Source organism: Acinonyx jubatus, chromosome C2, assembly GCF_027475565.1.
Source record: "Acinonyx jubatus isolate Ajub_Pintada_27869175 chromosome C2, VMU_Ajub_asm_v1.0, whole genome shotgun sequence".
Lineage (NCBI taxonomy): Eukaryota > Metazoa > Chordata > Mammalia > Carnivora > Felidae > Acinonyx > Acinonyx jubatus.
In genome coordinates, this window is record NC_069384.1 from 13,861,366 (window position 1) to 13,888,457 (window position 27,092).

The window sequence follows — 27,092 nt, forward strand, 5'->3', positions numbered from 1 at the left end:
ACCAACTAGAGGCCGCCTGCAGGTCCTGCTTCATGGTCCCCTCCTTAAGCAGTTCGAAACATGGCTGTTTGCTTCTTCAAGGCCAGTAAAAACTGCCAGCTGCTGCTTCTTGTCACCTGATTAGGTGAGGCCCACACAGGATATTCTGCCTCTTGCTTAATTCAAAGTCAGTTGATTAGGGATCTTCATTATTGTCACATCAAGAAACAAATAGATCCCTATTGATTAGGGATCTTCCTTTTGTCACATCAAGAAACAAATCATGGGGGGGGGGTGCCTGGGTGGCTCAGTCGGTTAAGCGCCCGACTTGGGCTCAGGTCACGATCTCGTGGTTCATGAGTTCGAGACCCATGTCGGGCCCCGTGCTGACAGCTCAGAGCCTGGAGCCTGTTTCAGATTCTGTGTCTCCCTCTCTCTCTCTGCCCCTCCCCTGCTCACACTCTGTCTCCCTCTCTCTCAAAAATAAATAAACATTAAAAAAATAAATAAATGTTAAAAAAAAAAAAGAAGCATAATCATGGGAGCAATATCCCATCATATTTGCAGATTTTCCCCAAACTTAAGGGAGAGAATTATGAAGGGCATATATACCAGCAGGTGGGAGTCCTGGGGGCTATACACGAGAGAATTATGGAATATTTAGCAGCATCCTTAGTCTCTACACCCTAGATGTCAGGGGCAACCTTCTCCCCTTTCCAAGTTATGGCAACAAAAATGTCTCCAGACATTGTCAAATGTCCCCCGGGAAGCAATATCACCTTAGGTTGAGAACCACTGATGCAGGGTCTTTAACCTGTTAGGTAAGCAAAGGATTCTAACAACTCTAGCATGAGATTACCTCAAAGATTTCCCCTTCACCAACCTGGGGACAGACTAGGAAAGTGAATTCCATGGCTCAGAACAAGATGCAAATGGATCGAGCTTTCCTGAAGCATTCATGGAAGGCACAGCCCTCCGATCTCTTGTATTTACCCCAGGAGACCAAGAGCCTGGTGTGTGGGGCCATGCCACACTACAGCTGAGGCCAGACACTGCTTGGTGGGCACGGCAGGGTCTCCAGGGTCTGAGGGTGTCAGTTCAAAAGCCCCATGAGGCAGTGGCCAAAGGAAGGGAAATGAAACCTTTGGTCACAAAAGCCACCAAATCTAGCCACAGATGCCAGCAGTAGGACAAGGGACATTGGCCCAGAGGCTGTGGGAGCCAGGATACTCCTTCACCCCCTTGCCAAGAACTCATGAGCCACCCACCTTCAGGAGAGCAATGCTGATAGAGAGAGCAATGCTTAGCACAACAGTTGAAGAGGCTGAGAAATCCTAAAGATGCTATTTAAACCAGCTTTGGTAGGGATTTGACCCAGAAGAGACTTCACCGAAAAGAGGCAGTTTCAACCAGAAAAGACCAAAATGTTGATTGGCTGTTCTGATTTGTGCATATGCACATGAACACCATTTAGCAGCACAGGAGATAATAAGGAATATGGAGTTTTAGTGAAGACATACAGATATGCATTTGTTTCCCTGAAGTTTTATGGGCAATGTGAATAACTTGTGACCCTGTAACAGTGTGATAGGTATTGTTAGAAGGAAAAGCTCTGTGTAATAAATAATAGAGAGGTAACACTCACTGAGATTTGACACCATTGCTTTTATTAATCAGGAATCCTTCCAGCTGAAAAGAACAGAAAACACACCAACAGTGGCTTAAACTAGTGGCTTCAAAGTTCACTTGTGTCAGAATCACCCAGAGGATTTGGCGAAGCATGGATTTCTGGGTCCCACGCTCAGGACCTCTCATTCAGTAGGTCTTGGGTGGTGTCCAAAGATTTGTGTGTCAACAAGTTCCCAGATGACACTGGTGCTGGGCCAGGTACCGGACTTTCAAAACCACTGGCTTCAATCACAGGACTTTCACGGTCTAATTAGCAAGAAGTCTGCAGACAAGTGGTTCTCAGAGTTGGGTTATCAGCTCATTGAGACATCGGGGACTCAGCTTCTTTCTGTGCTTTGAGTTTACCAGGTGTAGTGTGCTAGCTTTTCATTTCATGCGTATCTTGTGATGGTTGCAACACAGCTGTGCTGGTCATCACACGCCCCCACCCCACCCCCAGCCTTCAAAGGTAGAAAGAGGGGAAAGGAAATTGTGAAAAAACCATAAATATTTTTCAGATGAGTTCCCTGGATACATGTGTAATTGGAGAGGACTAATGAGGCCATTTTGGATCTACCAAATTATTATGTATTGAACACATTTTCCTTGGCAGAAAGGGTAATATTAAGGTATTAGTTGATCTGTGGTCAAGTCGCTTCTACGGAAGCCATATTCACCTTCCCTGCTTTTGTCTTGGATTATAAACTATTGATATCTCTTAAGGGGCTGACCCTGTCAATGGCTTCTCATAAGTTGGAGTCTTTGGATCTTTTTAATATAGCCTTGAGAACATCCTTGAAATGCTATTTCTGTCCTTATCTTGAACAGACATTGATTGAATTGGGGAAAATAAAACCTCTTTGAGAAAACCTCTTGATACATGTACTAAATTTTATCATATGCCACATCTTAATATCTCATGTTTTTAAATCAGAAATAGTCTTTGGCTTGCTTTGGTTTTGCTTCTGATTTTTCTTATCAAAACACCATAAACATTTTTCTCTTAATCTGATCAAAACAGACTAAGTCTGAAATTATAAATAATTCTTGTTTTTATATTTTTGGAATTTCATAAAACTGTGCTGTAGGCAGAATGCTATGGACTGAGAAGATAAGTCTGCCTGAGAGGGAAGGAAATATAAGGCCTCTAGACTCTATCATTTTATTAAAGGAGAAACTGAACTGTACCTTTAAGATTCTGATTAATTCATGGGCTTTTGTTCAAAAAATTTCAAGGGGAAAATATGTCTTTGGGTTGGGCGTTTTGCTTCCTTGTTTGCATTACTGCCAGCCAGAGAGAGTGCTGCTCTGGCAGTTAAAAGCCAAACTTGGAAGCACAGGATCTGTGGAATCTCTGGGAAGATGTGGTCTTGAAATTCCCAGTAGTCCGTGTGCGTGAAAGGTGTGAGGGACAGGAGGAACATCTGGCTGGAACTGGTGTGCGTTTCCTTGCCGGTAGAACCCAGTCAACCTGGAGCAAAGTAGTGCGTGCTCCTTAGGTGCCCATGTGGGACCACTGGGGAGTTGGTGGTAGCATTGTCTAGGGGCCACCAACACAGACTGTCCTCAATCCCACTGGGATTTCTTTCTGTTCTCTCAGGAACCTTGCTGGCAATGTTTCTTTCATGGACCCATAACATCTCTATTGGGAGAAGGGAGGCTGGTTCTGAAGATGGACTGGGGACTTGGCTTCTCATTTCTTGTTGAGTCTTTCTCACTCTGATGCTGCTTCTCAGCCTAAGATGCAGACTCAAAGATAAGTTATGCTTCCTTTTTTGATGAAATCTGGTTTTATTAGTGCCTGTGGTTCAATACATTGGAAATAGATTAAAACCTTAAGGAAGAGGACAAAACCCCCAAACTTAGGGACTGGTGGAGACACTCAGTATGGGAGATTTATGAGAAGAAGTAGGCAGGGCAGTAGGGAGACTTCTCCAGAGGAAATTAGGAGGAATTAGAATTACAGGGGTGCTCCTTTAAAACAAAACAAAATAAGGGTGCCTGGGTGGCTCAGTCATTTAAGCATTCGACTTCAACTCAGGTCATGATCTTGCTGTTCATGGGTTCAAGCCCCACGTCGGGGCTCTGTGTTGACAGCTTGGAGCTTAGAGCCTCCTTTGGAGTCTGTGTCTCCCTCTCTCTCTGCCCCTCCCCTGCTCACGATTTGTCTCTCTCTGCTCTCAAAAATAAGTAAACATTAAAAAAAAATAAAACGAAAAGAAATGCACAAAAGATCTTTGACCCCCATCTCAGATTTACAGATCAAAATGTGAGTGGGGCATGGGCAGGCAGAGGACTTGGCTATGGGCTGAATTGTGTTCTCCCAAAATTTATATGTTGATGCCCTGATCCCCAGGACCTCAGAATCTGATTGTGTTTGAAGATAGGGTCTTCAAAGCGGTCATTAAGTTAAAATGGAACCATTAGGGTGGACCCTAGTCAACCCATCTGGCTGATGTCTTTATAAGAAGTGGGAAGACCATGTGAGGATACGGTGAGAAGCTGGCCATTCAGAAGCCAAGGAGGAGGCCTCAGGAGAAATCAAATATGCCAACACCGTGATGTTGGACTTCTAGCTTCAGAATTGTGAGAAAACAAATTTCTGCTGTTTAAGCTACCCAGTCCCTGGCACTTTGTGCTGACAGCCCTCACAAGCTAATACAGGTAGAGTATGCATTTTCAGGATATGATGCAAGTGATTTTTATGCACACTAAAAATAAAGAATGACTATTTTGGGGTTTAAAAATGGACATGAGCCCCATTAAAAAAAAACATTTTTTCAAATGTTTTATTTACTCTTGAGAGAGAGGCAGAGCATGAGCCGGGGAAGGGCAGAGAGAGAGGGAGACACAGAATCCGAAGCAGGCCCCAGGCTCTGAGCTGTCAGCACAGAGCCCGACACAGAGCTCCAACTCACAAGCCATGAGATCATGACCTAAGTTCACTTGGGCAAGTGAGGACATTCAAGTCCACAAATCCCTATTGAATTAGCACAAAACACAGGCCCAGGATTATGTGAGTTCTGTTTGGCCTTCAGCACCAAGAAGAACAAGAATTCAGCAGATATGAGACCCTGGCAGAACACCGAAGGGCTCGGGCAGTCCCTGCCACCCTCTTAGACACAATCAGATATACCTAGCCCTGCCTTCTTTATCAGCACAAGTAAACAACTGATGTGTCCTTAAAAGTAGATGGGCTGGTTCTTTTCACACAGCATCAGGGCCTGGACCAGGATGGGACGAGCAGGTGATTGGAGCACAAAATTGAAGAGGCAAGGTCATGCAAATGTTGACTAGATGTGTATAAAGCAGAGAGCCTGGGGCATAAAATACAAGAAGGCGCTCACTTTCAGTGTCCTGCAAGTGTAGAGGGAACACTAGAATGACCTTGCCTCCCTAAATTCCGGGCTTACTCACCTGCTTGTCCCATCCTGGCCCAGGCACAAGCACTATGTGAGGCAAACTAGTCCATTTCCCTCTAAAGATGCTGCCCACTGTGTTTTATTTTTGAAGACAAGGAAGGCAATGCGTGGATCTGGTTGAGTGTCAGAAAGTGGCAGGAACACCATGTCCCCAGAAGCTGAGCCCCCTGAGTGTTGGGCCAGGGCCTGGCATCTGCTTAATCCCTGGTTCTTCTTGGAACTGAGAACCAAACAAAAGTCAGCCTGCTTGTCGACTGTGGTCAGGGTAAGTGAGAGCTTGGGGACAGGGAGGGAACAGTCCCTCACCTATTCTTTGTGCTTTGTCCTGGTAGCACACTTGTCCTCTTTCCTGGTATGTTTAAGAGAGTGCAAACAAAAGCTGGCAATCATTTTTGTTGAGTTTCCTGTTGGCTGGGGTGTGTTTCCCCTGCAGGGTACGGTCTCGTCTAAGGATTACCTGGTCTAAGGACCAACCCCAAGGACTCCTCCAAGTTCATTTCATTGGTTCTCAATATCAGATCCAATAGTAAATGATTGTAGAGCTTTGGGAACCCTAAGGATCATTGAGCTGAACCCCTCATTTTGCAGATGAGAAAATTGAAACATTGAGAAAATTGAAACGGAATCAAGATACCAGGGCAACATACTGGAAAAAGAGGAGCTAACAACTACATTGAGACAGGCCAATATTTCCTGTCCTATGCTAGGCTAAGTCAGACCACACAGACAGCCTGGTGGTTTCATAAGGGAGCTACATGACTCCTTTATATGCTAACGCCCAAACAGAAGGACATACTCAGTGCCTCCTTGATAGGTCTCAGATCCATGTGTCTTCTCATGGGAGGTGCTTCGAAATACAGTTGAGTAAGTTGATGTGCTACTGTCCCCCTCAGCTGTCATCAAATAGGCAATTTCTTTTCTAGTTAAACAAAAGTATTATTCCATTACAAAGAACAAAAGAATTGGGGTGCCTGGTGGGTCAGTTGGTTAAGCGACCAACTTTGGCTCAGGTCATGATCTCATGGCTCACGAGTTTGAGCCCCGCGTTGGGCTCTGTGCTGACAGCTGGGAGCCTGGAGCCTGCTTCAGATTCTGTGTTTCCCTCTCTCTCTGCCCCTCACCGGCTCATGTTCTGTGTCTTTCTCTCTCAAAAATGAATAAACATTAAAAAAATAAAAAAAATAAAAAGAATGAAAGAATTGCCCTTGAGTGTTGCCCTAGATACTCACTATTGCCCGCGAGCCAAGGTCCCATACTCTGCTGCAGACAAGGAGTCTCCAAGCTGGCTGAAACCAGACTGACAGTGTTGTGTGTTTTGCAGGTTGGTGTTCTGTTAGATAACCTTATGCATCAACTTGACTGGGCAAAAGGGTGCCCAGATAGCTGGTAAAACGTTATTTCTGAGTGTTTGCTGGGGAATCTCTGGAAGAGATTGGCAGTTGAATCTGCAGACTGAGTAAAGATTAGGCCTCACCAATGTGGTGGGGCTTACCTAATCCATCAAGGGTGTGTATTAAACAAAAAGGCAGATCGTAGGATTCTCAGCCACTGTAACTGCATGAGTTAATTCCTCATAAACAACCTTTGTCTATCTCTCCCTCTATATATATCCTATTAGTTCTGTTTCTCTGGAGAATACTGACTAATCCAAGTTTTTTCTTTATTCCCAATTCCTTCCTCTACATCAGCATCAAGTGTGCCTTTATGGGACACTTCAAAATTATGCCGCAAGTAGAGGTCAGAAGCCAAGTAGAGGTTTATTTGTCTTGTGGCTGCTTCACCCTGAGGAAGGTGAGGTTCCCCTCTAGTGTGGGGACTCAAGTATGTACCTCTAGCCCTGAAATGAGGTGCAAGCAGCCTCCTGAGCCTAAGCCACCAAGGCAGTGGAAGGATGGTCGCAGTAGTGTCGTGAAGAAGAAAAAGAAGAAAATTTCACCAAGGTACAAGAGCTTCCTGGTGCCCATCCAAGGTGACCTTGGCTCTGATTGAAAAGCAACCAGTTGGGAAGAGGAAGGAACACTTTGCACCATTTTCTGAAAGCTGACTGTGTTTGTGACCTGCTTTCTCACCGGGAAAACAGTATGTTGTAGTGGTTTCAGAGTATGGAACACAGAACTAGACTGATCGGGTCTTAATCCAATTCTGCCACTCACTAGAGAGGTAACTTGGGCAATTTATCCAATATCTGTGTACCTTTAATTTCTCATCTGTTAAATGATAATAACTATAGAACCCATACTTCATTTGGTTGTTCCAAAGCTTAAGTGAGGGACAACACATAGCTTGGCACATAGTGAGCAAATAAATTGAAGCTATTAAATTGCAAGGCACAGGTGCCTAGGTGGCTCAGTTGGTTAAGAGTCCGACTCTTGATTTCTGCTCAGGTCATGATCTCACTGCTTGTGGGTTTGAGCCCCACGTTGGGCTCTATGCTGATGGCGTGGAGCCTGCTTGGGATTCTTTCTCTCCCTCTCTCTCTGCTCCTCTCCCCTGCTGGCACTCTATCTCTTTCAAAGTAAATAAATAATTTTAAAGATTTCAAGGGACAATTGCATATATGCATTGGTCCTGAGAAGAATGGTCATCGCTTTATAATGATGCATAGTCTGGTCAAGGTTTGCAACTCAAGTTTTCAAGATAAATTATGTTATTTTGTGCTTCAGTTAGGGAAGCTTAGTTTGATGTATTTAAACATTCTTGTTCTGAGTGGCAAAAAGCATTAGAAAAGAGGCTCATTGTATTATTCAAACGTATTGCTTTGCTCTCATAACCTGGATTCTCCTAAAAGAGGAAGGTCTGGTGGCAAATTTAAGTGTTTATTTCTGAAACTGTTGAAGTGTTATTTCTCAATCAAGTTCTGGCAGCATTGCTGAAACTACTGAACTCTCTGGGCAATTACTCTTCCTCCTACTTTTGGCCAGCGTGATGCCTGGTGGGCAGCCGACACAGCAGCACTGCCTCCTGAGTCCCCTGTAGAACTCTGTCCCCTACTTCCCTCCCACCCCCAAGCACCAACTGGGATGCAGTTAATTAAGTTTGCCCTTTGGAAAACTCCACAGGTCAGGAAATTTCACCTGCTCTCTCCCCGCTTTGTTCAGGTATGGAACCCAAGCTGCCAGGTTTTGAAACACTGGAGCATTTCACACCATACCACCTGCTCCTTAAATGTCAAAACCAGCCACAGTATTTACAGTTCTATACAACAAATATTCTCTAGCAACCCCGAAAGCAAATTTCAGGGCATTATGTATCCACCACCAGGTGAGAAGGTTAAAAGACTGAGAGCCACGGAAGTAAATATTTGGCTCTCTACGTACAAATAACATGAAAATCCTCTTTTCTTCACACGAACGTTTTTAAGCTAAATTGTTTTATTAATGCTGATAAAATTCAATGATATATTTCTTTCCGTGTTTAATTTTAAGACATATCAAAATAAAGTTATTGTTCTGTATTTTGTCTTTATAAACATTCTCGTTCATTTTCCCCCTTTGCTTTAAGCCTGGGGAGAGTCAAGATAGCCCTGAAATTTGAGGAAATGTATGTCTCTCCAGTGCTGCCTCTGGTTTGCTGATACCATTTAAGTAACGAATAAATTCTCATCCTATTTTGTGTATCCTCCTTTGACTCGGGGAGAACATTCCAATTTTATTTAATGATTCTGTATATCATTAGTGCTGTTGAGAGGGTGAACACCTCGGGACAAACAGGCCACATATGCCATCTGCCATGGGTTTGGAGAGCCTGCAGGGAGTTGCCTAAGCCTGGTGCTGAGGGTCCAAGGTGAGGTCAGCCACTTATCTCACTTTCTTACTCCCATGGGAAGAGTGTCTCTTTCTGTTCTGGGTTCCCTGGGCTTGGGGAAGCGTGATGGGGGGAGCATGAATCTACCTTTCCTACTCTTTTCACTGAGTCCTTTCTTATTTCTGTGCTGCATTCAGGTACTGTAATCCCTCGCCTGGAAGCCTTGGCTCTTGTAAAGGTATTTTTGTTCATGGATAGTGGTTCAAGTTGATGTTTCTGAGGTTGGGGGAATAGGGGGGATGAGCACTGGACATTCTTATGCTGCCATTTTGCTGGCATCACTCTTGTACGGTAGGTTTTTGAGAGAATGCTGGAAGCGGCATGAACTGATGTAGTCACAGAGGGTTTCATGGCAGAAGTGGGGCTGGAACCAAATCTTGAAGAGTGATTAAGACTAATAAGATTATAGAAATGGAGAAGATCTTTTGGACTTGAGATCAGCAGGAAGAACAGTCTGGAAGCAGAAGGAAGATGAAGTATTTTGGTGAAATTTATCAACTAGAGAAGAATTGCCTTGTGGGAAACAATGGCTGATGACAGATTAGATTGGAGTTGGAACAGAAGGTAACAAGTGACACTCTGGATTCTTAATATTTGGAATGATGTGAGAAATCTTATATTTTAGGGAGGATACTGCGAAAGCATTACTCAGAAAATATTTGTTAAAAAATTTTTTTTAAATGTTTTTATTTATTTTTGAAGGAGAGAGACACAGAGCATGAGCGGGGGAGGAACAGGGAGAGAGGGAGACATAGGACCTGAGGCAGGCTCCAGGCTCTAAGCTGTCAGCACAGAGCCCGACGCGGGGCTCGAACTCACGAACTGTGAGATCCTGACCTGAACCGAAGTCGGATTCTCAACCGACTGAGCCACCCAGGCACCCCTCAGGAAATATTTCTAATAGACATGGTGGGGAGGATCTGGGGCAGGTGTTAGAGAGATAGGTAATGAGAAGAAAAGCGTTGACACCTGTCTCCCCCAAGCAGCTTTCTGTCCAGCCAACTAATTTATATCAAATGGAGGTGCTTTTATATCTTCTAGGCAAGAAAACTTGGAATCACCTTTACTTCTTCTATCTAATCTTTATTTTCTGAATCAGTGGAGTCACCAAAATACGGCGTGTCAACATATTCTGCTCTTTCTTTCCCATCCCAGTGCCCTAGACCACCCCAAAGTAGTTTAGTCAGGATGAGAAGTTCATTTGAAAGGGAGGTGACATTAAAACTAGATATTTAAATGGAGGGGTCCTCTACGTAGTTAAAAATATGAGGTGTAATCATAAATATTTTCCAACTGGAAATGAAGATGTGGGAATCATCCACACAGCTGCTGCTATAGGAGTAGATAAATTTATTGAAGGGTGTGTATGAAGACATATTTGTCCTGACAGACATCTACACAAAAGAATGTGTAGAAAGGGCAAATAAAGTCCTGGAAAATAAGAGAGGAGGAACTATAGAATAGTTAGAGGAATATAAGGACCACATAGAGCAATAAGAAAGGGAAAAATAAATTGGAAATTCATTTGATGAAAATGAAAAGAAAATCTAGAGGGATAAATTAAGCAAGAGTTGAATGCTTCGGAGAATAGAGGAGGGTGATGATCCAGGAAAGGATATTGGGTTTTAAAACAAATTAAGTTTTTGTTCTCCAGCAATGAACAAGGTAATCTGAACTAATCCTCACATTAAGAACAAATAGAAAGTCTGAACAAAATGTTAAAAAAAAAGTTTATTTATTTAGAGTCACCAGAGAAGCAACAGGGTTGACTCATGCTAAAAGGTGAGCCTGACATTTAGGGCTGTTTTCCACTTAGACACATCTGCTAAATCTGGAGGGTATAACTGAGAAGCTGAGATACTGGATAGAAATTTTGAAAACCACTTGTGGCTAGGGACAAAAAAATTAAAGTCCAGAACCATTTGGTAGGATGTGGTAAGATTCTTCATTTGGGGTTGAGAACCCAGATTATTACACCCTGGGAGTGAAGGTGAATTGGAGGTAGTCCTAGAAAAGACTGAGGTCATGCTTTGAATGATCCCAATTTCTGAAATTGAATCCAAAGCCAATCCACATGGAAATTAACTGCATGGAAAGTCTACAGCTGTAAAATACGAAGTGAAGTATGTTGAGTTAAAATTAGAAACAGGAGAAGAGTGTAAACAGTATGGCAAAAAGAATGAGTTGGAACACTTGGAGCACTGAAGACAGATAATGGGCAGGAAGCACTATGCAGTATGATCAAACCTGAGAATTTTCTAAAGTTAGGAAAAAATATTGTCACATATTCAATCATCCTTACAGACCCCAAGCCAGAGAATAACCAAAAAACTAACCAACTTAGGCTTTTTAAAATATAACATCTGAAACCAAAAGCAAAGAAGAAATCAGAAAAGGATCCAGAGGCTGGAAAAAGTCAAACCATTTTCAAGGAAACAACTATTCGAGTGACAAGCTGACTTCAGAATAGAAACAATCAAAGCTCAAAGGTAATGAAATGTTATCTTTAGAGCGTTTATAGTAAATACGTGCTGCTGGGAATTCTGTAGCCAGTGAAAATACTTTCCAAAAATAGATAAATAGCATTTTCAGATAAGTAAATACTGGGAGAATTTATCACCTATAATCTACACCAAAGACAGAAAGAACATTATTCAGACTCAAAATTTGAGATACAGGAAGAAATAAAGTGCAGTGAAAATGAGAAACAGATGAACAGATTTAAATGAATAATGACTACGTTAAAAATAATAGTGGAGCCTTCTGAGAAAATATGACAATATCATATAAGAAGAAGGGGAATGAATAAAATTAAAGTCTTCTAAGTTTTTTGCGTTGGTCTGGAAGAGAGAAAAAGTGCCAAGGAATATTGGACTTTGATAACTCAAGGGTAAATATTGTTGTCTTTAGGGAAACCGCCAAAAGAATCATAAGGGCAGATATTACTACTAAAATAATAGAAAAATAGAATAATACAAATACTTATTCCAAAAGGAGAAAGGAGACAAAAACGAGGAGTAGGTGAGGCAAATAGAAGTGATTGAGTCTGGCAACAGATGGAAACCTAGAATGTCACTAATTATATTAGCTGTAAATGAACTACTGCCCCAACTGAAGGACAAAGTTTGTCAAACGAGATACACAGTGAACTATACACAGCTTACAAGAGATGCATCAAAAGTATAAAGTTAAAGGCAAAAAACAAAAGGTGAGAGGCAATATACTCCAACAAAAAGAAAGCTTGTACACACACACACACACACACACACACACACACACACCTGCAATATACATTTTAGGGCAAAAACATAAAGAAAATAGTGTTCAAAATAATAAAATATTCACTTCACCAAGAAGATACAAAAATTCTATTTTTGTGTATACCTAATAATGAGACCTATAAAGCAAAAATTAGCAGAAGTGGAAAAATTCCCAATCATAACAGAATTTTAAAATGCCTCTCTCAAAAAATGTTTGAGCAAACGGATGAAAAGTAAGGAAATAGAAGATTTGAAAATCATGAATAACTATGACCTAATTAGAGATATAGAAACTATAACCAACAACTATGAAATATACACTCTTTTTAAGCACACATGGAGAATTTACATAAATTGATCATATGCAAGGCCATAAAGCAAGTTTCAACAAATTTTAAAGGACTGAAATCATATGGAAAATTTCACTGAATACAGAGCAATTAAACTATAAAAATCAGCAACAAAAAGTTAACCAGAACATATCTGCTTTGGAAGTGAATACACTCCAAATGACCTATGGGTCAAAGATGTCATAAGGGAAAATAGTAAATATTTTGAAGTGAATGATAATAAAGATACTACTTACTAAACTTGTGGGATGCAATTAAAGTTGTGTTTAAAGGATGATTTAGAGCCTTAAATACACATATTGGATAAAAAGAAAGTTTGAAAGTCAATGACATAACTATTTCCAAAACATGTATCTGACAAAGGGCTTGTATCTAGAATGTACAGTGACTTCTTACAACCCAATAATTATAAATTAAAAAAATTTTTTTTAAACATTTATTTATTTTTGAGAGACAGAGTCAGATCGTGAGTGGGGGAGGAGCAGAAAGAGAGGGAGACAGAATTTGAAGCAGGCTCCAGGCTCTGAGCTGTCAGCACAGAGCCCAACGTGGGGCTCAAACTCACAAACCACGAGATCATGACCTGAACTAAAGTCGAACACTTAATCAACTGAGCCACCCAGGTGCCCCACAACCTGATAATTATAAAACAACTTAATTTAAAATGTATGAAAGATGTGAGCAGATACTTCATAAATTAAAATAGCCAATAAGCACATGAAAAAAATGTTTAATGCCCTTAGTGATCAGAGAAATGCAAAATGAGATATTATCACACATTAGTAGGATGAATGAAATTAAAAAGACTGACAATACCAAGGGTTGGTGAGGATGCTGGACAATGTTGTTAGTGGGAATGCAAAATTGGTACAAGTACTTTGGAAAACAAAACGGCAGCATTTATAAAGTGAAACTTGCAATTAACATATGACCCAGCAATCCTATTACTAGTTATTTATCCAAGAGAAATGGAACATATGTGTACTATTATGTACAAGAATGTACATAGCAACATTATTCATAGATACCAAAAAGTGGAAACGACCCAAATGGCCAAATGGTAATTAAAAAACAAATAATAAATGTGGTGTTTCTATACTATGGAATACTATTCAGGAAGTAAACATATTAAAATATTAATGCAGAAGTAAAAAGTAGTAAAACATTAACACATGCAATATGGATAGATCTGAAAAATGTTATGTGAATTGAAGGAAGTCACGTGCAACTGACTACACAATCTATTATTTTATTTACTTGAAACTCTAGGAAGGACAAGACTATAGTGATATCACAAATAAGATATTTAAGAAACTAAGAAAACAAGAGAGGCACTAAGAAATGGAAAAACAAGGGGAGCCTGGGTAGCTCAGTCACTTAAGCATCCTACTCTTGATTTTAACTCAGGTCATGATCTCATAGTTGGTGAGTTTGAGTCCCAGGTTGGGCTCTGCCCTGACAGTGCACAGCCTGCTTGGGATTCTCTGTCTTCCTCTCTCTCTGTCCCTCCCCTGCTCATGAATGTTCTCTCTCTCTCTCTCTCTCTCTCAAACATAAACAAATAAACATTAAAAAAAGAATTACTATTACAAAAAAAAAATAAAACCCTGAAAAACAAGAGTGGCAGAAGACATTTGGATGACAAGTAATTGACAAAGGGCCGTGTCAATAAAGGAAACGATAACATAATAGAAAAATAATCAAGAGGGCTGAAGAGACATTTTACAAAAGAAGGTATCCAATGGCCAGTAACTGTATGGACAAGTGCTTTGCTTTATTATTTCATCAGGACATTGCAAATTAAAGGAAAAATGATACACAATGTGTACCCCAAAATGGCTAAAGCTAGTACCAAACACTGGGGAGTCCCTGGGATAACAGGAACTTTCGTATACTGCTGGTGGAAGTAGAAATTAACCCAACTGCTAATTGTCTATTAGTGTTAATAGATGGTCTGGAAATTTTGCTCCTAATTATCCAACAGTTATGTGTGCACATGTGCATTAAGAGACTGTAGACTTGAATAAATAAAACAAAGAGAGCCTGTATAAGAAGCTCCATAGCAACATTATGTATTATAGCCAAAACTGGAAACAACCTAAAAGTACCTCCATAGTAATGTGGGTAAATAAAATTGTGGAATAGTCAGTCATTCAGTGCAAACACCTGCACAACAGTGAAAATGAATGAGCTGATGCATGGAATGGCATGGATGAAAATCACCATCAGAATGTTGAGTGATGGGAGCCAAACACGATTCCATAATAAGGCAGACACACGATTCTGTTCATAAAAAACTGGAAAGCAGGAAAAAACTAAGCTGCAGTGTTAGTGTAAGGACAGATAGATATATCTTGGGAGGAAGAAGGGATTAGTGATTGGGCAAGAGGCATAAAGGAATGCTTTGGGGATGTTGACAGTGTTCTCTTTCCTGGCCTGGACGGTGGTGCACAGTGTTTTCTTTGTGGTAATTACTGATGTTTTCGTTTCATGCAATTTTCTGTTTGTGTTACACTTTACCATAAAAGAAGGAAAAGCTCTAAGGCGGTCATTGGTGATCTTCAAGAGAACGATCTCAGCAGGGTTACTGAGACAGGTTCACGTAGGGGAAGTCTGGGCAGGCTGTAGAAACAATAGTTAATAGAGCACTTTCACTGGTGTTTGGCAGTGGAAGCAAAGGACAGAAAATAAAATTTGCTATTTTCATTATTGTGGAACCTTTTAGCTCTGAATTAAATCTTTTTTGTCCAGAAGTGGAAAGCATAAATCAGCCTTTTTACTTCCTGATACTTTTCCACAAAATCCTAATGGTGTTGGCTCCTTATTTTTCTTTTGAAGGCTTTTCAAATTGCACTAATATTAGATTTTGGAAGAAACAGACCTTCTTGTTATAAAGAGCTACTTTCGTAATTTTGCTCCTTCTATATGACGGCGAGGGCTGGAAATTGAAGGAAGGCAGGGGATAATCTTGGCTGTACAAAAGAAAGATGCTTGGTCAAATTTTTCCATTTTTCCTTTGAGGCTGGCTGAAAGGACCTAATGTTCCTAGCATTTCATAGGATTCTCTCTGGGTGAGGAGGTTTTGCTGTGTCCTTTTGGCCCCTGAAAGTACCTCAACCCAAACAGCTGCCTAAGGCAGTCCAGGGAAATTGAATAGAAGGGTGTCTACTGATGACAGGGCTCTTATCACAGCATTGTGTGATCCGCTTCCATATTTAAGTCTCAAAAAAAAAAAAAATGTAAAACGAGAGTTAAGACTGGTCATGCAGCTGTTACAGAAAGACTTCTATCCTGGCTTGGAGATAAAAACAAAGTGGATCAAGAAGGATAAGAGAAACTTCACAGATCACCAGGCAGAACAAAACTGGGCCAGAAATGGAGTATAATTCTGCTGCCGCAATAGAAGAATTGTTTTATTCAAAGTCCTTTTCGTTGGAAGGAGCCATCATTGCCATGACTTCACTGTTTTGATCAGAGTCAGGAAATATTAGGAGATGTGCAAAATCCAATCAGTTTTCATTTAATTATCTCTATGAGTTGTGGTCCAGCCAGAAGTTCATCTGACCAAACATCCAAATCAGGTGATTAAATCAAGAACTGTGCCAAATGGCCAAGAAAAGTTATTAGTGATTTTGTTACAAGAACATTAATATGAAGAATTTTGATTTATTCCATCATTTCCTACAATGGAAACATTGATACCATCCCAAGCAATCTGGGCTTCCTATCTCCGCAGATGGAAGTAGGAAATTCACTCTAAATTATAACTCAAAAATTTATTTAACCCGGGGTGTCTGGGTGGCTCAGTCGGTTGAGTGTCCGACTTTGGGTCAGGTCATGATTCATGGTTCATGGGTTTGAGCCCTGAGTTTGGCTCTGACAGCTCAGAGCCTGGATCCTGTTTCAGATTCTGTCTCCCTCTCTCTCTGCCCCGACCCCGCTTGTGTTCTGTCTCTCTGTCTCTAAAATAAATAAACATTAAAAAACATTAAAAATAATTCGTTTAACCTGAGATATTTGAGTTATATTCAACTCTTTGAGATAAAGTTTGATCTCAAACAAATCCATGCAACAACTAAGCACCTATAACTAAGTATTCTGTGTCAAACATCAAGTATCTTTAAGCAAGGGGCAGAGTTTGTTTCAAAAGCACTCAGTGCAGCTCAAACTAGTAGTCTCCTTAATACACTGATCTTCAAACAGTGATACATTCCTAATCATTATTTTGAGGAAACACGTCTTTGATTTCTAGTTTATTTTTGCACATTATTTAGAATACTGATGACTTTTGCACTGCACTCCTGAGGGTTGATTTTATGTTCTCTTTCAGGGACCCTCCCTTTGTTGCTTGCATGTAAACTTGTGTACGTCTGCCTTAGGCACCATCATGATGTTACTCACTTTTCTCTGGGACTTGCTGTTTTGTTAGAGAATCATCTTGCACTGCATCAGATTAGGACAAGGACGGTTTTACCACAGTCTCATGTGTTTCTGGGCTATGAGCTAATTTTGTTGACCTATTGGTAATTAAATTTCATTTATTTATAATCATAATTGTTCCGTGACTCAGTTTCAACTATTTTGGGGTGAGTTGACTGGATATTCTCATTTGAGTGAATAGCTCCAGATTTTGGGGCCCTCAATCAGGGATCGGGCATGTGATAAAGTAAACAGCCTACCCAGGATCATGGCTCATACACTAGATAAACTAGCATTAATGGAGAACAATAGGTTGATTGCATCAGTGGCTCCCATTCTACATCTCTCCCTATACCCACTCCCTTTTTCTTATAACTCTGCAGTGCACTCTGGATTGGGTGTTTTTTGTTTAAGTTTATTTCTTTATTTTGAGAGAAAGAGAGAGCACAGGTGGGGGAGGAACAGAGAAAGAGGGACAGAAAGAAAATCCCAAGCAAGCTCCACACTGTCAGCACAGAGCCTGACAGGGGGCTTGAACTCACAAACTGTGAGATCATGAGACGAAATCAAGACTTGGATTCTTAACCGACTGAGCCACCCAGGTGCCCCTGGATTGGGTGTTCTATCCTACCCCTTGACTCTGAGCTCAACCTGTGCTTTGCCTCAGACAGTGGCATGTTAGCAAATGTGACTCCCCACGTGGAGGTTTGAACAAGTGCCTACAGAGTTTTCCTTGCTCTCTTCTCCTCTGTGATTGCTGTGACAAGGTGCCTGGCGGGCCTGCTGTAAGATGTGGCACATGGAACAGAGCCGAGCTGTTCCAGACATCCCAGCCTGAGGCCATCCTACCTCAGCCAATAGCCTGCTGCCCCAGACTCCAGAGTAAGCCCAGCTGAGTCCAGAACTGCTCGGCTAAATCCAGCCTGGATCAACAACACACACACTCATAAACAAAATAAATACTTATTATTTTAAGCCACTGGGAAGTTTGTTATACCTCATTATTGTGGATGACTGACGAAAGGTAGTACTGTCAACATTTAGTTTTTTGGTTACCTTGGTGATGTAACCCTTCCCAAACTCATTCATTTTGAAGGCAAGCGGGACCTTCACACATTTGAACCTTAGTCACTTGGAAGTACAGGAATGGAAGGCACAGATCATTTTGCCCCTTCTCAACTGCAGCTTCATGCTGGGTTTGGGGGATAGTGGGTGTTAAGTCAGATGATGAAGGACGCCCCCCGAAGTTTGGTGGTGGAAATTGCCTCTTTCTGCTGTAAGCTCTCTCATCAGACCAGGCGCGAATAGACGTTGAAAGTGGTTATTCTGCCTTTGTATTTTATGTGCTTTATTCTTCATTGACGTCTCGGATACCTCCTCACTTCATTCGGACAGAAGATCACCAGAAAGCATTTGGAATGTGCCCATCATGTCTTTCTATTTGCTAAATAATTATTCTAGCTTCCTCAGCAGATTATGGGGAACCGAGAACTGCACACCTTTTGAAATTTGGGGCTTTAAGAAAGGTGTTTAGTTCCATCTCGATGTTTCTGCAGCGTAATACGGAACATGGTGCAAATGCATTTCTGTAAGTGGATTCCTATTTAATGATAATAATAATGCCTATCTTATTTTTTTCTATATCGGTGCCATAAAGCTCCATGCACTCATCTGAGTTAAAGTCCTCAGGGAGAAAGGAAAAGTAAAAGCTTACAATAAGCCTGAGAAATATCGTTTGGTTGAGTCTGCTCACAAATCGTCTTATTTCATAAGACTTTGGAAAACATCACCACCCCCTGCTGTGCCTGGGCCATTTTGCAGCTGGAAGTTTTGAGGTGAGTCACCTGAAAACAGAGCTAAGAGAGGACCGAATGAGGTGGCTCATCAAAATGACGGATGTGATGCTTGCGACGTTACCAAGAGACAGGCTGCACACAGTGTTCTCTCTACCTCTCTGTCACTGCTTATCTGTCTTTGGGGCTGGCCACACTTGGAGAATTCTGGAATTCCTAGCTCATGAGGTGGTTTAAGAATATTTATGTTATGACTTTCGGAAAACGACGGCTGTGATCATTTGTACGCTAAGCCACTACCATCTTGACTCCCTTTAGAACAACTGAAGAACTAGAAACATATCAGGAATCTGATATCCCCACTGGAAATTATAAAAAGGGTGTGCTAAAAAGCTGGGGGCATTTCGTCTGTATGTAATGCAGATTTTTCCAAAAATGAAGCAAGGCTAGGAGGATTCAGGGTGGATTGATCCATTCAGACATGTTCCACTGGTGACCAGCTTGGAGGGTGAGCCTTAAAGACCATGGTGGACCTTTGGGAAAGTCAGGGATGTCTGCTGGATGCCTGTTCGTGGATGTGGATCCTCAGCAGACGAAAGCACTGCACGAGGGAGACTTGAGAGTTCATGCAAGATTCATATCAAGCCGAAAGCTGCCAGTGAGGTGACATTTCTTCTAGACATATTTAGCTTTCTATTTGATGTGGTGAATAGCAGCCCTGGAAAGCAGATGGGACAAGATTTTCCATGAACTTGGCCTTATGGGTAAACCAAAGAGAAGAAAAGGCCAGAAGCTGACCCGTAGCGAGGTGGATCGCCAGAGAGTTTTCTTCTCCATTTCCTCAGCCTCTGAAACAGTCAGCTACACATGTGATTTATAGAAAGCAACCTTGCTGCCTAACATCCACAAAGAAAATTTTAAGAAAAATAGAAAAGTCAGTGAGGGGGATCCAAAGAGGATAAACCATCTTCATTAACTATGGATGCACCATAACAGAGCAACTCTCTGTGGTCCCAAACCAAGTGTTCTGAGGCCTGAAAGGAAAAGGCGCACGTTTTATTTCTAAAAGAAATCGATTTCTATAGGAAGGAGAATACATTCAGAATAAGCTCTTCGTGCTTTCAATAAAACTCTAGAAAATACAGAACAAAAGCGTGTGATAATAAAACAAGAGGCTGAGGTTAAAAAGGGAGCTGGCTAGCAGACAGAGCACAGAGACACAACAGGAGTTGAACAAGGTAGGGAAAGAAGAAAGGGAACTAAGTCGCATGTAATAGCCGATTTAAAATCTGCAAAACAAGTCAGACGGAGAAAGACAAACACTATTTGATTTCACTTAAATGTGGAATATAAAAAAACAAAGCAAATGAATAAATAGACAAAAAGCAGATCGGACCTATAAATACAGAGAACAAACTGATGGTCGCCAGAGGGAAGGGGGTGGAGGGATGGGCAAAATGGGTGAAGGAGAGCGGGAGGTACAGACTTCCAGATATGGAACGAGTAAGTCATGGGCATAAAAGGCACAGCATGGGGAATATAGTCAGTGATATTGTGATAGCGTTGCATGGTGACAGATGGTAGCTACATTTGTGGTGAGCGCAGCATAAGGTGTAAGCTTGCCGAATCACTATGTTCTACACCTGAAACAATGCAACACTGTGTGTCCGCTCTACTCACAGAAAAATATTTTAAAAATCTGCAGAAGTCTCTCTCTGCCCCTCCCCCACTCATGCTGTCTCTGTCTCTCAAAAATAAAGAAACATTAAAAAATTTTTTAAAAAATCTGCAGGAGGACTAAAATTTGCATTAGAAGGATTAAAATGGAAAAGATTTTCCATGATGCAAGGATTCCTAATGGAAAGGACAAGTTTGAAAAGCTTTTCCAGAATTCAGATGAAGCGGATAAAGGGATGGCCTTGAATAGGGAGACGATAAGTTTGGTCCACGCGTCCTGGAGATATAATAGAAGGACCACGGTCTTTTGAATGTCCTCATACCCAGAGTCTTCCTTGAAACATGGAGTGCTAGAAGAAATAAATCAAGACTTTCAGAATTTTAAGGAAGAGATGCTCGTCCTGAGAATTTTATGCTTAACTGAGTTTTCATTCACGCGGGAATGCAAAGTACATTTTCAGATATTAATTGGCTAAAAAAAAAAGGTATACCGCTAATAACACACTCATTTTAAGCCATGAGAGATTTTTAAGAAGATAGGAAAAGAAAGGCAAACTCAAATTTAGAATGGGACTATTTTTAGGAAAAGTGATTCATGTCAAATATTGAAAAAAATTCAAGTAGAATGAAATCCAAAGGAATATTGTAATTATGGTGTAAAATCTATTCAATAGGTCATAAATAGTCGTTGAAAGGTGATAACAATGTTTTAAAAATAGTCGGAGGTGAGGGTGGGGTATAGGTAGAAATAGAAATGTTTTCAAGTAACATATAAGAGAAGAAAAAGGTATGCATTTTCTGACCTTGCTTTTTTTATATTTATTTTTTTAATTTAATTTTTTAAAATTTACATCCAAATTAGTTAGCATATAGTGTAACAATGATTTCAGGAGTAGATTCCTTAGTGCCCCTTCCCCATTTAGCCCATCCCCCCTCCCACAACGCCTCCAGTAACCCTCAGTTTGTTCTCCATATTTATGAGTCTTTTCTGTTTTGTCCCCCTCCCTGGTTTTATATTATTTTTGTTTCCCTTCCCTTAGGTTCATCTGTTTTGTCTCTTAAAGTCCTCCTATGAGTGAAGTCATATGATATTTGTCTTTCTCTGAGTGACTCATTTCACTTAGCATAATACCCTCCAGTTCCATCCACATAGTTGCAAATGGCAAGATTTCATTCTTTTTGCCGAGTAATACCCCCATTGTATATATATACTGGCGTTGCTTTTTAAGCTTACAGTTAAGTGTGAGATTATTTTTTCATTGTGAGATATAGCACTCTATACAGAATAGTGCACACAATAAATGTGTACGAAATGGTGCATAATTATAAAGCGAATACCACCAGTCAAGAGAACAAAGAGCTTTATCCCAGCCATCCAGAAACCTGCTTTGTTCTCCCATCATACTTCCATTTCTCCCCACTAACTTCCCCTCATCCCAACTTCCCCTGCCTTCAGATAAAACAGCGTCACCACCTAAACCATATGGTTTTCTCTTGCCAGCTTTTTAGCTTTATGTAAATAGAACATATGCATTATTTTGTATTTGGCATTTTTGGTTCAACAATTTGTGTCATCCATGTTGTTGAGATAGCTCAGTTTGTTTGATCTTATTACTTTGTAGGATTCTATTGCCTATTCATACAATTTATGAATTCCTTCTAGTGTTGGCGAACTTTTAGCTTATTTGCAGTTCTTGGCTTTTATGAGAGGTAAATCTTAAAATATTTTTAAAGATGATGGCATAGAGCATCGAAGACAAGATGAATAGTTGAAAAAAATAAATTGAAACACAATTTATACATCAAAATAATGGTAAAAAGAAAACAGCAAGGGAGCTTAAAATAGGAGCTATAAAACGGAATGACAAAAGTAAACCTGAACACAGGGGATAACTATAGATGTTACCCTTTATTTAAAGGTAAATACTAGTATTGGGTCAAAACAATATCTGAGTGAGAGCCTCTGATCATGAGTTCTCATAAAATGAGTACTGAATTATTATTATCATGAGACTTCAGAGAACATGTTTCCATTCACCACAGGCTGCTATAGATCACTTCCCAAGGATCTCTACCAATATTTCCTTGGGACGTTTGTTTGCTCTGTACTGTAAATTAGAAATACTTTGGACAACTTTGAAAATCCCCAAGTGAAGTATTATTCACCACTGCAGGAGTCCTCATTCAGAGCTTTGCTGTCTAACGTTTAGGAGGACCACCCTTACCTGTGTCCCCATGGTGAGGAGGGACAACCCAGTGAGCTGTTGTTGGCTGTAGATATGAAGATTATCAAGAGATCTAACGCTCTTCAATTAACTTGTATGGAATTTGAGGATTTGTGTTGCAATCTTGAGTCCCATTCATGCTCTAAAAGTATGGAACTGTAACAATTAAGTATTCCAAGTCCTTTGGGTTCTATATTTCATTAATTGCATGCTATATCCATATAGCTAAAGAGTTAGATGTGATTAAGAATCTGCGGGGTGCCTGGGTGGCTCAGTCAGTTGAGCGTCCAACTTCAGCTCAGGTCACGATCTCACGGTTCGTGAGTTCGAGCCTCGCATTAGGCTCTGGGCTGATGGCTCAGAGCCTGGAGCCTGCTTCCGATTCTGTGTCTCCCTCTCTCTCTGCCCCTCCCCCATTCATGCTCTGTCTCTCTCTGTCTCAAAAATAAATAAACATTAAAAAAAATAAAAAAAAAGAATCTACTACAGTTGTAAATAAATTGAAATTTTTATTTGGGAGAAATCAGACCCCTACAAAGCCTTGAGTTAAATAAGAGAGGAAGGGGATCAGAGAACTTTATTTCTTGGTTATCTGAATGACCCAGGTATTACTTTATTTAACCTTCACATAGACTCTACCTGGTAGGTCCTATTATAATTTACATTTACAGATAAGGAAAGAAGCTTTGAGAGGTTAATATTTTGCTCAAGGTCACACAGTTAGTTAAGTCAGACAGTCTAGTTTTCATATGTAATCTTCACAGGAAACGATGAGATAATTTAGACAGACAATAGTTTTTGCTTGTTTCATCTAAATTAGACATTACCTGGATAATTGAGTTTTCTGTAATGGAAATCTGGCAAGACTGTTGAAAACCTGGAATTTTTTTGCATTTTTCCAGAAGTCCCTTAGTCGTCCTGAGTCTTAATGACTACCTTTGCTTTAAGTTTTTATTTATTTTTTATTTAAAAATTTTTAAAAAACTTATTTATTTTTGAGAGACAGAAATACAGAGCATGAGTAGGGGAGGGGCAGAGAGAGAGGGAGACACAGAATCCAAAGCAGGCTCCAGACTCTGAGCTGTCAGCACAGAACCCAAGGCAGGGCTTGAACCCACAAACTGTGAGATCATGGCCTGAGCCGAAGTTGGACACTTAACTGACTGAGACACCCAGGCGCCCTTCTTTTCTATTTTTTTTTTTTTTTGGTCCTTTACTTATTGCTAACTTCTAGTCCCACTCTGTCTATTATAACCAAGACACTGCCATTCACTAGTAGATCACTGTAGTGAAGGTACTCTCTTAATTGAAAGAGGGTGAATGTTAATCAGTTGAATTATTATTATGATATTTCCAGTGCCAAGAGTGCCCAGGAGGCTTTTTAATATGGAAATCCACCAAATGATAATAGGAAAAATTTACTTTTTCCCTGTGCAGTTATAATTTAAAGGTGAAAATAAGTACAATTCAGCTAAGTGGAATTATTAGTTGGTGTTAAACATTGTAACTTTACAAGCTATGAATAATGAATTTCCCCACAGCCTCCTTCCTCCTAAGCTGTTTGTAGGAAATTTAAAGCACAGCATAGATACCTCTCCATCACTTTATATGGTTTAGAATTTAGTATTTTAGATATAAGATCCTCTAGTATAAGAACAAACCCAATAGGATTAGCTCTTAGTTTAGTTACCCCTAAGACATGAAAATCACTGCTCCCACTTTACGCAGTGTAAAGTCAATGTCAGATTTGGGTAGGTGGTTGACGATTAAGAAGATTTCTCATCTATAATTCTTGTAGACTTATTCCAGTGGGTAATTGGAAAGTGGCAAACTTTCTTATTGCCAGATCTCAGAGCCAAGACTTGACTTTCTGTCCCCCTCATTTTGCCTCTCCTTGAATTTATCTGTGACCCACATTTCCGATTCCCAGAAAAAACAACAGCAGTTGAACCAGCAATTGCCCACCTTAGTTTTGCAAATTCTCTGGATCATCGTGCTACGTGCATATCTTTTGGAGGCTTAGGATATTCATCCCTCTTTACTTGAAAATAATTGGGATGAAAATTGTTTGTAATGCTCAATGACAGCTTGCTTTCTTATAGTGCCTTTTATGTATGAATCATAAAGCCTTTTATAAACCATAACTTGGTTCTTGCAGCTCCCGGGAGAGGCAGGTCCCATTAACACTGTTTTACAGATGGTCATGAAACAGGCCCAGGGAGTTTCAGTGAGCACCCTAAGGTCAGGCAGTGAGTCAGTGGGAAAGTCGGGGGACAAAGTTGTGGAACTTTTGACATGCACCTCAAATTTGATGCCTTAAGAAGGGCGAAGAATTAATAAATGAGCAAGATAAATAGACATCCACTGGCAGCACTGTTTTGCAATAAGCAATCATTGTTCTGATGAATCATTCAGATTGTGTCTTAGTTTAAATGAATCTGAAATGACAGAATATTTTTCCTGGCAGCCCACCATGGCATACAATTGTTTTGGTAAATTGTTCTTTTGACTTTAGCATTCAAGTTTCTAAGTATATAAATGGGAGGTCACAGGATTACTACTAGGGTGATATTTGGTGGTTTCTGATATGTGATGTAGACAAATAAAGAGGAAGATCTTTAAAATATGCAATGGTAGAAAATGCAGTGGGGGGGGCACAAAAATAATTTTTAGATATGCAGCAATGAACAAGTAAAAACCTGGAAGCTACTTTTTAGAAAAAATTTTAATGTTTAGTTTTGAGAGAGACAGAGACAGAGCATGAGTGGGGGAGGGACAGAGAGAGAGAGGGAGACACAGAATCTGAAGCAGGTTCCAGGCTCTGAGCTGTCAGCACAGAGCCCAATGAGGGGCTCAAACTCAGTCATGAGATCATGACCTGAGTCGAAGTGGGTTGCTTAACCGACTGAGCCACCCAGGTGCCTCTAGAAGCTAATTTTTATAGAGGTCATTTGGTCAGTCCAACCTCTGCTACATTTAAACCATTCTACTTACAAGAGGATTCTATTTGCTGAAAGCACTTGGAGAAGGAGGACTTCATTAGATAATGTTAGAAAATAATCTATTAGTGAAATGTGTCTCTCTGTCTGTTGCAGATCAAATGATTTGGTCATTGAGGGAGGTAGATCAGCTTATCCAGATGGGCTTGTTGTTTGCACTTTGGTTAGAGTCATCAGAGGGCCAGGGTCTGCTCCTCAACTTTGCATGCTGAGCTTTTTGGTTTTGTTAGTTTATCCTGGGTTAGCAGGCCCTGGAGGACCGAGTCAAGTTAGCCAAACTTTAAATTAAAGACTGATGTATAAACTACAGTGGACGTGTAACTCACACTGACATCAGATTAGCTTATTCGCGCTGGATACTTGGTGCATTTTATTTCTAATAGGCGCTAGGCCACTTGGAAAACAAAATTAATGTCAGAATTCTACTTCAGAAGTCCCTTTCGAGAGTTGAGCGATCTGAATGACATGTTTATTATGTCTGAAAAAGATATATTTGCCTAGTGGATGATGGGAACATCTGCTTGGCTCTCAGATGCCCTGCAGGTCTCTACCCTTCTACAAAGATTACATTACCCTTGCCATGTGTGCATTACTTGAACTGCAGTTTCTCTAATGATAGTTATCATTTTTCTTGGGTATTGAGACGTAGACGACCATTTAGATCAGAAAAAACCTACTTAGAAGCCATTTTTTCAAAAGTTGATTAACTCTGAAGATGTCCACACATTTCATTCATTTTATCTCTTTCATTTTCAACTGATTTCCATGCCAGTCTTCTGAATTATAGCTCCACATTCTGGGGCAACACAAAATTGGGACTACTGTTTTTCTTAAATTATATATAATACATAATTTGTCCCTCATGTTGAAAATTAATTATTCTTTTTTAGCTCTTGCTAGTTATTTTTAATTTTTTTTTCTTGTGCCTATTTATCCTCTAACACTTGAGCTATTTTGGTACCCATCTTAGAATAATATCTAAATGTGAAAGCTGCAGAATGAAAAGTCGTTTTTGCTGTGGAGCCCCCAGTGGGTTTTCAACCAAAGAAAGAAAAGCTGGTGTCTGTGTTAATATCAATAGGGGAAAAGGATACTGAAGTCAAGGTGATGATGGGAAAGATGAAATTGGCTATTTTCCTTGTAGGGTCATTTTAATCAAGCTTTAGTTCTTTTGTTATTTAGCAATTTAGTTCTTTTGTTATTTAGCAAAAGCAATTTCTGGCTTTAGGTTCCCTTCATAGCTCAGTACCAGAGAGAACCGTGGTCAGAAAAGCAAGGACTGAGCAATATTCTATGAATGGTCTAAAAAGACTAAGCCTTAACCTTGAGCTTTGATCTTGACTGTGGCTGAGTTGCATGTGGAGAAAGACACATTATATATTTTTTAATAGTTTATTTATTTTGAGAAAGAGAGAGAGAGTGTGTGTGTGTGTGTGAGTGGGGGTGGGGAAGAAAAAGAGGGAAAGAGAGAATCTCAAGTGGGCTCTGCACTAACA